Source organism: Melanerpes formicivorus, unplaced genomic scaffold (assembly GCF_026170545.1).
Source record: "Melanerpes formicivorus ecotype bairdi unplaced genomic scaffold, bMelFor1.0.p_v2 SCAF_2, whole genome shotgun sequence".
Taxonomy (NCBI): domain Eukaryota; kingdom Metazoa; phylum Chordata; class Aves; order Piciformes; family Picidae; genus Melanerpes; species Melanerpes formicivorus.
Window position 1 is genome coordinate 54,450,397 of NW_027142354.1, and position 12,304 is coordinate 54,462,700.

General features: G+C 43.2%; 1 protein-coding gene across 6 annotated transcripts in view; it reads right to left on the bottom strand.

Moving 5' to 3' along the window:
• SGCD (sarcoglycan delta) overlaps positions 1 to 12,304 on the bottom strand; it is a 393,456-nt gene that overhangs the window by 229,102 nt on the left and 152,050 nt on the right. For 4 of the 6 annotated variants that reach the window (XM_068161646.1, XM_068161637.1, XM_068161670.1 and 1 more), the window contains exon 2: positions 11,952 to 12,137. The gene's annotated coding sequence lies outside the window, so the exon portion shown is untranslated. The remainder of the gene's footprint in view (positions 1 to 11,951; positions 12,138 to 12,304) is intronic. The other 2 variants (XM_068161680.1, XM_068161654.1) reach the window with 1 other exon arrangement.

Below are 12,304 nucleotides of genomic sequence, written 5' to 3' on the forward strand. Positions count from 1 at the left end.
AGGCCACACACCTCTTGCTCCAAGTGTGAATCACGCCAAGGAGAATAAGAATGGCTCGGACAGAATTGTCTTGTGCAGGTGAGACACACCATCAGTAAACACACTATGCCTGATCTCAGCTACAACATCCAGAGGCACCACACCACATGCCCACAGTAATAAAAACTAGCCCAACAGATTGTTGGACAGTTATGACAAATAAGCATCCCCAAAAGCTTCTGAAACATCCTAAGTCAGTTCTCCATAACAATGATAACATCTGCAGGACACAGAACTCTTGCTGGCAGGTTTATTTCAGCACATTTGCCTCAATGACCTACTTATTACTATACCTTTCAAACTGATTTTTAAGTCAATATTTAATTTGTATAACCAAACCTGTCTTTCCTGACACAAGACCACTCCACCTGCCTTTAGGGTTCTTAAATTAAATGCTTCAAAGTAATGAGGGAAAAAGAAAAGACTGATGTACAGGCATCAGTACATTCCTCTCTTGTGGCCAGCCAGACATGTGCTGCCCTTCCAGCCTCCACTTCCACGTTGTCACCAAGGGGTCAAAGGACAAATACAGCCATTAGGAAAGGAGCAACAAATGGTAAAAAAAGGAAAAGGTTGCTTCTGCAGCACTGCAGTGCAGTGTCTACAGCCAGCTGGGTAGGAGAAGTCATAGCACTGAGCTCCCTTCCAAAGCTGTTCTCTGCGGCAGCAGGGACCCAGATAAATAGTTGGGTGCTGGGAAGCATTGTTTCCCTTTCAAAAGCCTACACAGAACATGTTATAACATACTACATGTTTTCAGTGAGGTCTCCACAGAATAAATCTTCAGAACAACTCCACCTGCATAACAAAAAGAGCCAATAGCATCTTACACCTCTGCACCAGGAACACCATGAAGCTATCTCTTGGTAGCTAGGAATCAGACTCAAAGGTCATGAAGACACTGCAGAGTTAGCCATGTTCCATATCTATTAATTACATTGCTTTTTTCTGCAAGCTACAGTGAATTGCCAGGTAAGAAGGCAGCCCTTGCATGCCCAGTAAAGTGCTAGCTGTAACTTCCATGCACAAATGTGCAATGTGACAAATTTTCAAGTGCAATTCAAATGTCAAAAGTAGAAAAGAAATAGTGTGTGTAAATGGACCTCGTCTGCTCTTAAATCACTCTTAGCAAATCTGAATCCCTTTAACCCTGGTAGCTTCAAATCAGGCCCATTTAACCTGCAAAGGTAGGTTTGCTTTTACTGATCACCTCTAATGCTTTATAAATGCACCCTCAAAAAATAAGAGTAATGAGAGGCATAAAGACACAGCTCAGCTGCCAAAGGCTCACTGGAAAAATATGTAGTAATATTTACAGCCTCCAAGTTATGCTGCTGTCAGTGCCATTTCTATACACACCAGAATGCAGATTACAGGTTTGCCAGTTCATACTAGAAAGAGAGAAAAAGAGCCACACTAGAGAGGAGGAGCATTAGTATTTGTACTTACTACAAGCACAACTATTAACTTCAGAATGCAGTCATGGCAGCACAAGTCCATGTACTTCCAGTTATTATTTCGCATTTCAATGCAGTTATTTTGTTCCTGGCTTCCCTAGTCAGAGTCCATGCTATGTCCTGAATTTTGTGCTGCAACTGGTGGCATTACTCCAGTTGCTATAGAAATAAGGCAGGCTTATTCTTATTATGGTTATGGCATCACCTGGAAGGGCTTTTAATTAATCAGAGTTCTTTCTTCTACACCTTTCAGAGAAGGACCAGAGAAGAAGGCCATTTATAACACTGATGAGGTTTTTCAATACCCAAGTGCTGCCTGCTTGGAGAACTTCAGACATTAAAGGAATAAGATGACAAATAAAGGAAATAAATCTACGTGATCTGGCCTAAATGCCAGTGATCCATTCCTTAGCACGAAGCAAGAGAATGCTTAAAGAAAAAGAATTGCAGTACTTCCCACCTGTATGGACCAGCACAGACTGAACATAACACAAGATCTCTAGATGCACTGTTACTTGTAAAGCTTTTTGCTTCCCTGCTTCATAAAAGATTTCATTTATCAGCCACCTCTCAGGAAAATGAAAAGCATTTTTCCATGCAAAACTAAACATGATTTTCACTTTGTTGTTTTTCCTGTCATGCTAAAATAAAACCACAGTGGATTTTCAATTGATATTTGATATATCACTCCCATTCTAACTATTAAATACTCATTTTTATGGCCTGACAGAGATTTTAAATACAATATTTACAGACATATAAGCACAGTTGAGAAAAAAACAAACCACAACAAAACAAACCACTGCAGTTAATGTAGTAGAACACACGCAGGATTTCTGGGGCTTATTCTGCTGCAGACTTCTTGTGCAACTCAGACAAGTTCCTTAATCAACCTTTATTCCCAGGCTTCCTCCTCCATCTAATGAACAGGTGAGCCACATAAATGGATCACTGCCTAAGACATGCTCCAGAGCTAAGCTGTCAAACAGAAAAGCCAATAATAAATAGTATAAATCCCCATCATCAACTTTAAGCAATTATCAAATGTTTATTAGCCTTCCAAGTGAAGGCAGATAAACCTGCTTATTTTAGCAGATAAAGTCAAATTACTTTTGATTGAAGTCTGTAAGTGCTCGAAGATGAACAACCGTAGCCTCATTTGCTTTTAGTTATTTTTGATGAAATGTCAGCTCAAAAGACTGAAAGGTATTTCCTAGGTATTTAGGAAATGTGAAACATGGGCAGTTATTTTCCAGGAAACATGGCTAGCCTGACAGGTTTTAAATGAATAAATGTGATATTATTACAATTATCATTAGAAGAAGATGTCCCTCATCAAAACGTGTCTGGATTTTAATTGACAAGGTCTAGGTTAATGCTGCGAAAATGCCAATGAAAGCAAAGCCTGTAGCTCATACTAATTGTCAGCACTGAGCAACCTCAACCTCTAACCCATCACAGATTTATCACTCTCTGCACACTGTACTCAAGACAAGAAACATTTGAATTAATCATTAACAACTAGAAATTCCTCCCAGACAGAAAGTGAGCGGTGTGCAGGGCTGCCCACCCCCCCTTTCCCTTCTTCTTGAGCCAAGGAGAGGTGCCTAGGAGCCTTGCTAATGAGACAGGCTTGTTTTGTTGTTGATTCACTGCCTTTGCTTTTGAGAGCATTGCAGGGCAAACTCTCAGTTGGTCCTAAAGGGAAGAGAGAGATATTAGTCTGAGCAAACTGCAGTGCATGTCCTCTTACCTCCCGGGCCATCAACTCCAGTACAGCCAACAGGAGTATATGGCCTTGGTGGAACATAGGATGATGATACAATGTGATCATGGTGGGCCACAAACAAACACAAATCCTAAGGCAGAAGAGAAAGAGCTTCCTTATTCCCACACAATTGGTCCCCCTTCTCAAGAAGGGCCAGCTCAATGTACCGCACACTTGGTCTCCAACCCAGGGACTGCTACTCAGCATGCCCAGCCCGGTCCTGCTGCCATCTTAATATGGACTCATCCCAAAAGAGTGCCACCAGTTTGTGGCATACCAGGCTATGCAACTGAGCATCCATCATTTGGCCTGTCCTGTGAGTTAATTTGTGGTAGGTCCCATCACAGTCACAGGGTCATGTCCAGTCAGAAAGCAGCCTAGTGACTTCCTCTGCAGTGGCGTTCATCAGTTACAGGGCAGTGAGCCACATTTGTTAGAGACAAAGAGGTAGTCAAAATCCCAGGAGAAAAGCCATTAAAGTATGGAATGAAAGCACAGGCATAGCATGGCTGTCCTTCATGCTTTGCTGGCACCCCTGGGACAGCACAACAAGGACTGACATCCTCCCTACTTCAGCCACAAACTCAGTAACACTTGGGAAGATTCCCTCAGCTGCAATGCTAGTCAGCACCTCTTCTCCCACCCAATTTCATAAATAAACCACAAAGAGTCAGTAAAAATCTTCCTGAATTCTCTTTATTTTCTCTATCCCAGCATGCTGGTGAAAACCTTCCAGAATGTTGCTGGGCAGGAGAAGAGAAGCTGAAAGCCTGCAGAACCTGACAGAGACAGGAGGTCTGCCAGGGTAATGGCATGCTCTTAAACGTCACATTGCCTTTCACAGTCTTTAGTCCAAATGCTTTTGGTTCTCAGCAACTCCATCTGCACAGGTTATGGCATCATCACAACACAGCTTGAGTGCACATCAGCTGGTTGGTCCCCCAGCCTATGCCTTTATATGACAGATGCTGCAAACCCCGAGAGTTCCTTCTCACATGGCATTAAGACTGGAAAGAACAGCAGCACTGGAAAGAAAGGAAGTGGGGAATCTCCAAAAAGATCAGGGGACAGTTTCTGAGATGGGAGAAAAGGCATACACTAATGTTAAAAGGCACCAAGCTTGTCTGGTGAGATATAAATAGATCTACTTACTCCACCTAGCAGAGGGAAAAAAAATGTATGTCTTGTTTGGTTGGTTTTGTTTGTTTTCAAATTTCTCTATTCTCAACTGACTAGTCAGGAGAAAACAAGTCATGGCATTTGCTGTGGTGAAGGAGTAAGCTGCCACCTTGCTTAGAGGATGCCAGTGCCATCAAGGTCTCTGCTGGCCACTTCCCAGTAACTGGGAGGCAAAGATGGATGAGGACATTAGCCCATCAACAGAAATGCTGCTCATTTCACTCTCCCTTTTCTCCCACAGGAGAAAATCATCAGCTGCTTCTTTCACTCCCAGCTAGCCTTACTTCCTAGTCTTTGCTGTTTTCTATATAACCACCACAGAAAACACAAGCTGGAAAGCTCCCATTAAACGATGCCAACAAGAACTTTCTGCTCACAGCTAACGCTTGGCTGCACACATTCTCTCTTATATCCAAATGTTTTCAGTATGTTTCAGCTTCCCTTCATTAAACATATTCATAATTATTTGCAGCACATCTAAAGAAATTGTACAACAGCTCTGTGCTTCCAAACACAGTCTCCTAGCTGCAAAATTCCAGCATGACAGCACCAGAAAGAGGTTTGTGTTAGGAGGCAGAGCTCAGAAAGAGGAAACTAGAAGCCATACCATCATGACTGGAGTCAGTTGCTACCACCAGGTAGCAATTTGGCCCTTTACAAAATCCTAGATTTTTCTTAGAGCACCACCCCTCAAGTGAACCATCACATTAGGCAGCAACTGTGACAAGTGAGAATTTTCCAGGAGTTGATCTGCTGGAGGGTAGAGAGGCTTTGCAGAGGGACCTCGACAGGCTGGACAGATGGGCAGAGTCCAAGGGCATGAGATTTAACACATCCAAGTGCTGGGTTCTGCACATTGGCCACAACAACCCCATGCAGTGCTACAGGCTGGGGTCAGAGTGGCTGGAGAGCAGCCAGGCAGAGAGGGACCTGGGGATACTGGTCGATGGTAGGATGAACATGAGCCTGCAGTGTGCCCAGGCAGCCAAGAGGGCCAATGGCATCCTGGCCTGCATCAGGAACAGTGTGGCCAGCAGGAGCAGGGAGGTCATTCTGTGCCTGTACACTGCACTGGTTAGGCCACACCTCGAGTACTGTGTCCAGCTCTGGGCCCCTCAGGTTAGGAAGGAGGTTGACTTGCTGAGTCCAGAGAAGGGCAACAAAGCTGGTGAGGGGTTTGGAACACAAGCCCTATGAGGAAAGACTGAGGGAGCTGGGATTGCTTAGCCTGGAGAAGAGGAGACTCAGGGGTGACCTTGTCACTCTCTACAACTACCTGAAGGGAGGTTGTAAACAGGCGGATGATGGTCTCTTCTCCCAGGCAGCCAGTACCAGAACAAGAGGACACAGTCTCAGGATGTGCCAGGGGAGGTTTAGGTTGGATGTTAGGAAGAAGTTCTATGCAGAAAGAGTGATTGCCCGTTGGAATGGGCTGCCCAAGGAGGTGGTGGAGTCCCCATCATTGGAGGTTTTCAGGAGGAGACTTGATGGGGTGCTTGGTGCCATGGGTTAGTTGTTTAGGTGGGTTGGATCAGTTGATGGGTTGGACACGATGATCTTGAAGGTCTCTTCCAACCTGGTTTGGTTTATTCTAAATAAATGTTTTCTTTTATTCTAAATAAATTGAACAGTTTTATAATGAAAAGTAGGGACTTCTGGTACCTTAACTTCAAAGTTGAACAGTGGTCTAAGAAAATACTGTTAATACAGTGAAGTATCTCCATAACACTTCACAGCAGTCACTGTTGTGGCTTTGCAAGGCTGCTTCCATTGTACACTTCAATATCCTTTAGACTATGCAAAGGCTTCACTGAGGAAAGTTCTTTAGCTTGGCCCTAAACAGTCACTTCACAAAAAGTTCTCAAGGCTTTCTAAAATCTTAACTCTGTCACTGAAGTTCATTCATGCATCCTGCAGAGCTATCTATGGATGGGCATCTCCAGCACTTAAATCCTTCTGTGCTGGTTCTGCAGTGCTAAATAGGACCCAGCATGCAATTATGAGACCAGCACAGTTCCTGAAGTACACATGATGTCAGGGCTTCCAGCAATTATCTCTGTCATCCTTAAGACAGAATTTGTTCAGGGCCAAAACTGTTCCTTCAGGTAATTGCATTCCCAAGGCTACACAGTGTCTGTCCAGCTCTCCCCCTTCTACATCGCAGACCAGTATTTGTGGATCACTATGAAATAAATATGGCATCCTGAAGGGTGAAAATATAACAAGCTGTAGTTCATCTGAAACCAAATGTTATCAAGTCAACACTATAAAGAAACAGAAAATGTTCCTCCCTGACTGCATATGGGATATGGCTGACTTCCTTATCACACACAGAGGGCTGTATCAACTAGGATGCAAAATTAAGCTAACATTTGTCCAATGAAAGGTAAAAATTACTGCCTGTGTGGTGTCACAGCTGAAGACAGAGCAGTAAGGGCTCTAGACCATCCCAAGTAATCAGTTGCATGTTTGACATTCCCACTATTCAAGAACCTGGTCTGGTAGGAGGCGTTGCTGCAGAGGGCTTGGAAGTAAATCATCTTTAAGATCCCTTCCAACCTAAACCATGCTACGATTCTCCTTTTTACTAGGAGGCTGCATTAAGGCTTGGAAAGCAGAACTGCTTTAACTACATCCAGGAAGATGGTAGTTCATAATTAATTTTCTACATCAGCTGCTGGCCATCAGCTCTGCTATGTTGCAAAGTGCCAGTGTATACCTATCCAAAAAGCAGACATGCCACAGAACTAAAAGCATGATTAGTATTAGCTAAGACTTTACAGCATGTGCTAGCCAAAAAAATAAGACGTGAGCTTGGGCACAGTGAGAGCAGCAGCAGTGCAAAGGCCACCCTGCCTGAAGCTGCTTATCATCTGAGACACACAAAAATGAAGTGGATAAAAGAGGAAGGTGGGGAGAGCAAGACAGGAGAAGGGTGCAAGCAGTTATGGAAATGCATTCTCAGAAAGAGGTTTTCAGCCAGCTAATTTCAACAGCTCTGCAGCCCAAAGAAACACAGGGCTGTTTCCACCTCAGTTGAACTCTGCCCAAAACATGGCCCATAGGCTGCCAAGCAGCAGCTCTGCAGAGGACAAGAGGCTTCAAATTGCTTCAGGTTCTGAGAGAAAGGTGAAGGTGTACTTCATTCACACTTAGCATTTTCTACTCCTCAGTCCCCAAATTCCTCAATGACCAGAGTGCAAAGTCATTACAAGGAGGTCATTGGTGGTCAGAAGAGAAAGCTCTCCAGAAGAAAATAAACCACTATTTCAGCACGTTTTCTGAAGCAACACTACAAATATCAGACTCCAGAAGGCAGAGCCACAGGCTGACAGTCCAGCAACAAGCCTATTTGTATGACTTTGGGTAGACCCACGCTGACATCTCAGTACTTCAAGAGCACAGGTAAAGGACTATTATATTACAGTTCTGTGACTGATATTCCAAGAATCTTATGTTAGTTTTGGAGTTTCTTATTTTCTTTCAGAAATTCAACTCAGTTCTGCTGCTGATATCAGCTTTTTAATTCATTTTACACCAAGATATTTGTTATCAGAAATTGTGCTTTGATATGTGTCAGGCTGATGGATTCAATAAAAGCCCTGTCAGGAGAAGCCGAGTGAGTAGGGCTGCAGAAGTGGTGTCATCAAGGGAATTGATACGTTAACAGCCAGTCTGCTGATCTTGCAACAAAACATTCAAACATAATAGCCATTTTATTTTCTCACCCTGGCACAACAGTTCAGAGAAACACTCGAAAACATTTGCATGACCGTTACTCAAGCGAGCAAGCGTGGAGTGCGCGCTGATAGAAGCCGCAGGTGAAAAGGGATCCTGCATGCTGCCCTGCTTTTCAGTTTGGTGTGCAAATTCCAGCCAAGAAGTATGAAGGCTTCATTCAAAATAAAGCTTTGAATTTTACTTGGGGAATTCATGCAGACATCCCACGATGCTCCACATGAACTTTTCTTTCTAACAATGTCCTATTTTCAGCCGCAACCAGTAGACCTGCACCCTTTCTCAAGTCGCTAAGAAGCTGCATTAATGTCTTATTTTGACATCCAAAACCCCAAACACGTAAAATCAGTGTTTTATTTATTAGCTCAGAAACAAATACGAAGGAAGACATATTTTGAGGAAAAAAATATAAGTATTTATCAAACCACATATTGCAGGGAGTAAGAAAAGGACAGGACAGGACAGGACAGGACAGGACAGGACAGGACAGGATAGGATAGGATAGGATAGGATAGGATAGGATAGACCAAACTGGAAGAGACCTTCAAGATCATCGCGTCCAACCTATCAACCAATCCAACCCACCTAATCAATTAAACCATGGCACCAAGCACCCCATCAAGTCTCCTCCTGAACACCTCCAATGATGGTGACTCCACCACCTCCTCGGGCAGCCCATTCCACCTGCCCACTACTCTGCTGTAGGCCAAGTAGGGCTTGAATTCCAAGTCCCCTGTATCAAGCCATCACAGCTGCAGCACCACCTCTGCACTGCCCTTTAATGCAGAGAGATTTGGTTGACTTTGATTCAAAGAACGTTTGAGGATGGCCAAAAGTGTGGTGTTGAGAACCAACTTTTAAAAAAGAGATAAATAATACTACAGCCTAAACAAAACAAAGAGGAAAGTTCCACAGCAATTAATCTGAAAGAGGTGAATTACATGGAGGATTTATGCCCATGTAATGAAGACAATTAATTGCTACAAGATCCATAAAACACATTAAATTAACAGGGTTTTTCCCAAGTCGACTCGCAAGATAAAATTTATTAACTGTGTTTAATGGCTACTTAAAAGTTTTTTCTCTTACATATTTATTAAATGTGCTTTTTATCAGCAGAACAGAGCATTTTACTAACTGGATTCTACTAATCTGAAAAAAAAAAACGGAGCAATTTAAGAAGTGGGAAAAAAAAATGCTCTGTGTTATTTAGAGATCCATTTAAATTAGTTCCTCGCACAATAAAATTGCCATCAGCACAGCTGCATAAATGCTGTTGAAAGGGGATTTTCTTGACTCACACGAGCAAAGATGAATGAGCTCAGCTAACATTATTTGGACACATGTTGTCATTTCCAGCAGAGAAATGGAGTAAATGCACGTTCTGATGTCATTTGGTGTTAGTGTGATCAAAAAACCCTCTGCTTGGGAAAGCAGGACACAAGGAAGAACCTGGTTTAGCTCAGAGCGGAGACCTCAAACGGATCCACATCTAAATCTCATGCTTTGCCCCACAGACTCAGCTGCTCAGCCAAAGCTGTCTGTGCCTCCAGCTGTGGGTATCGGATGCCCCTTTTGCAATGCTCATTCCATGCAAATTAGAGACAGATTCTATTGCTTAAAAGTGACCCAGAGGTGACTCTTTCCTAATCTATCATCTGTAAAATGAGGAAAAGTAGCTCTCCTGTCTTACAAGGGTGTCATGGGAACAAACAGTTGATGGTAGTCAATTATTCTGGTAAGTTTGCAGAAGCCCCCAAGATGAACAGACAGGATAAAAAACAGGTCTCAGCTACTTGAACGGATCACAGCAGTGCTCCCAGCTCTAAACTGCAGCACAGTCATCTCAATCAATCTACAATATTCTTCTTGAAGTTCAAATGTGAGCTTTCCTCAAATAAGAGCCAAGTTTTCAGATCTGACAGTCACAAAGTAAAACGTAGAAATATAACCAAAGTCCAACCTAGAGCAGAACACCTCAATAATTTTGCATGTATCAACCACATGGGAAATGCTCTTTGCCATCCCAAAGTGTGAGGCTCTACAAAGTCCTCCACAACTTCTGCACCAGTGTACTACTCACGCTGCAGCCTGAGACATGAATCTTAGACTGACAGTTGAACCAGCTCAGGTGGGAAGGATGTGGAGAGCTTGGCTAAGCACTGTCCCACCCAAGTCCGGGTCAGCACCACAGTCACACCATCAATCAATCACCTTGGTGCAGAACCCAGAACAGCCTGGGGCACCCTTTCCCATACAAATCTCACACTTACACAGGGAAGGAACAAATTGCTGTGATCTCTACATTATAATAGCACAAAATATTTCTCCAGAAGAGTCAAGAAGCCCTCTTGATTATAAAACACCTCTCCCACAGCCTCCCCCTTTAGATATTATAATCACAAGAGCAAAAGTTGGGAAATAAACAGAACTGAAACAAAAGCATAAGCAATGTTTAACAACCTCCCCCTCTAGACACCAGGTGCCACCGGAGCAGGCAGGTAAATGGAGCAAGCACTGCAGCAGATTTAATGATGGGAACCTCTCCTCCTGACAACAGTGTTGTCTTCTCAAAATGCCTGTACAAATTACAGCATATGCTGCAGTTGGAACAGACCTTTCCTGACCCTCAACATTTAAAAGTTAAGCACCTAATTTAAACTATTCCCAGCAACCTTTCCTGCAGTCGTTGGAGACAGACCAAGAGAGCTCTGCCGAGGCACTGGAGTTTGAGCTGACAACATCCACAGGTAAGACTGCTGGTGCAACCAGACCAACAGCAGGAGAATGAATGCACACTCACCTGGATGCCTTCTGTCTTTTTAGAGATTTATTTTCTCTTCTTTTTGTTTACACCCCTTCACTAATACCAAGTGCAGGTGTTATATTGTTGCTGTACTTTCCACATCAAGATTATGCTGCTAGTTCAGCCACATAAGTAAAGTCAATACCCGTGTGTAAACTGGAAAAGGATAGCATCACTTGATACCATTCTACTGAGATTTGAGAACCAGTACTATAAATCTGGGGATTTTTTTGATTTTACTTTTTTTTTACCAGCAAAACTTTGCCTTCCCAAAAATAACTTGGCCTAGATAAGACAAGACAGAGAAACAGAAGCTATATTACTCTAAACGTTTCTACAGCACGAGCTTTGTCCACAATACATTCCTCAATTTCTTTCTAAAAAGATAACTGCATATTGCCTTGCTACATTTATGGCACAACCAAGGCAACATTGGTGTGGATGTAAGAGTCTCCACACATGCAAAAATTGCAAGTGCCACACAGCAAAGGAGTCACAAACAATTAAGCAATTAATTGGTATTTTTTTTCCCCGTTCATGGCAAGCGACTAGAGTATCCAAAGCACAAAGGAAAGCACAGGGCTGTGCTGCAAATGGGCTGCCCAGCATCATTTATTTTAGTTTGGTTTTCTTTTTTTTCATCTCTGCCCCTCTGAACTGCAGCCATTAGTGAAACACAAAAAAAGCAGGACTTCCAAAATGCAGATGTCTGTCACCAAGCGTGCATCACCAACAGTGAAAAACCACCACAGGCATTTTGCTCAGTAACACACTTGACACAAACACACACACCCTCGAGCCCAAACTTTAAAAACACTTCATTCTTTATGAACGTTACTTACGGAGGCAGCATGAGCATGGCACATATACAGCAACACACACAAAGGCTGCTAGTTGTGTATTTTCCCCATATACAGACACTCAGAAAAGACCAACAGGAAAGAGCAGGGGGAAAATGACATACCTTACCAAATCTGAATGCGGGACACAACTCGTTTCAGAGCAACATTGGTGTGCAGGTAAGTTCCTCAGGCAACCACCAGGCACAATTCCTTTCTGAGCTCCCCAGAGGCTCCAGCTCCCCCCTGTCCGTGTCCCTGAGGAAGATGCAGTGTCCTCCAGTATTTCAGAGCCTCAGCTGCAAAAAATGCTGTTCAGAAAGAGGAAAAAGAAGGTGTGGCATTAAATTCTAGGGTCAGTTGTTTGGCAGATTCAGAGCAAAACATAAGACAACATTGGACAGGAATGAAATGTCAAGGTAGGACAAAGAGTCTGTGACAATCCATCATGCGTGGCACCTTTGGAGGGCAAACTTTG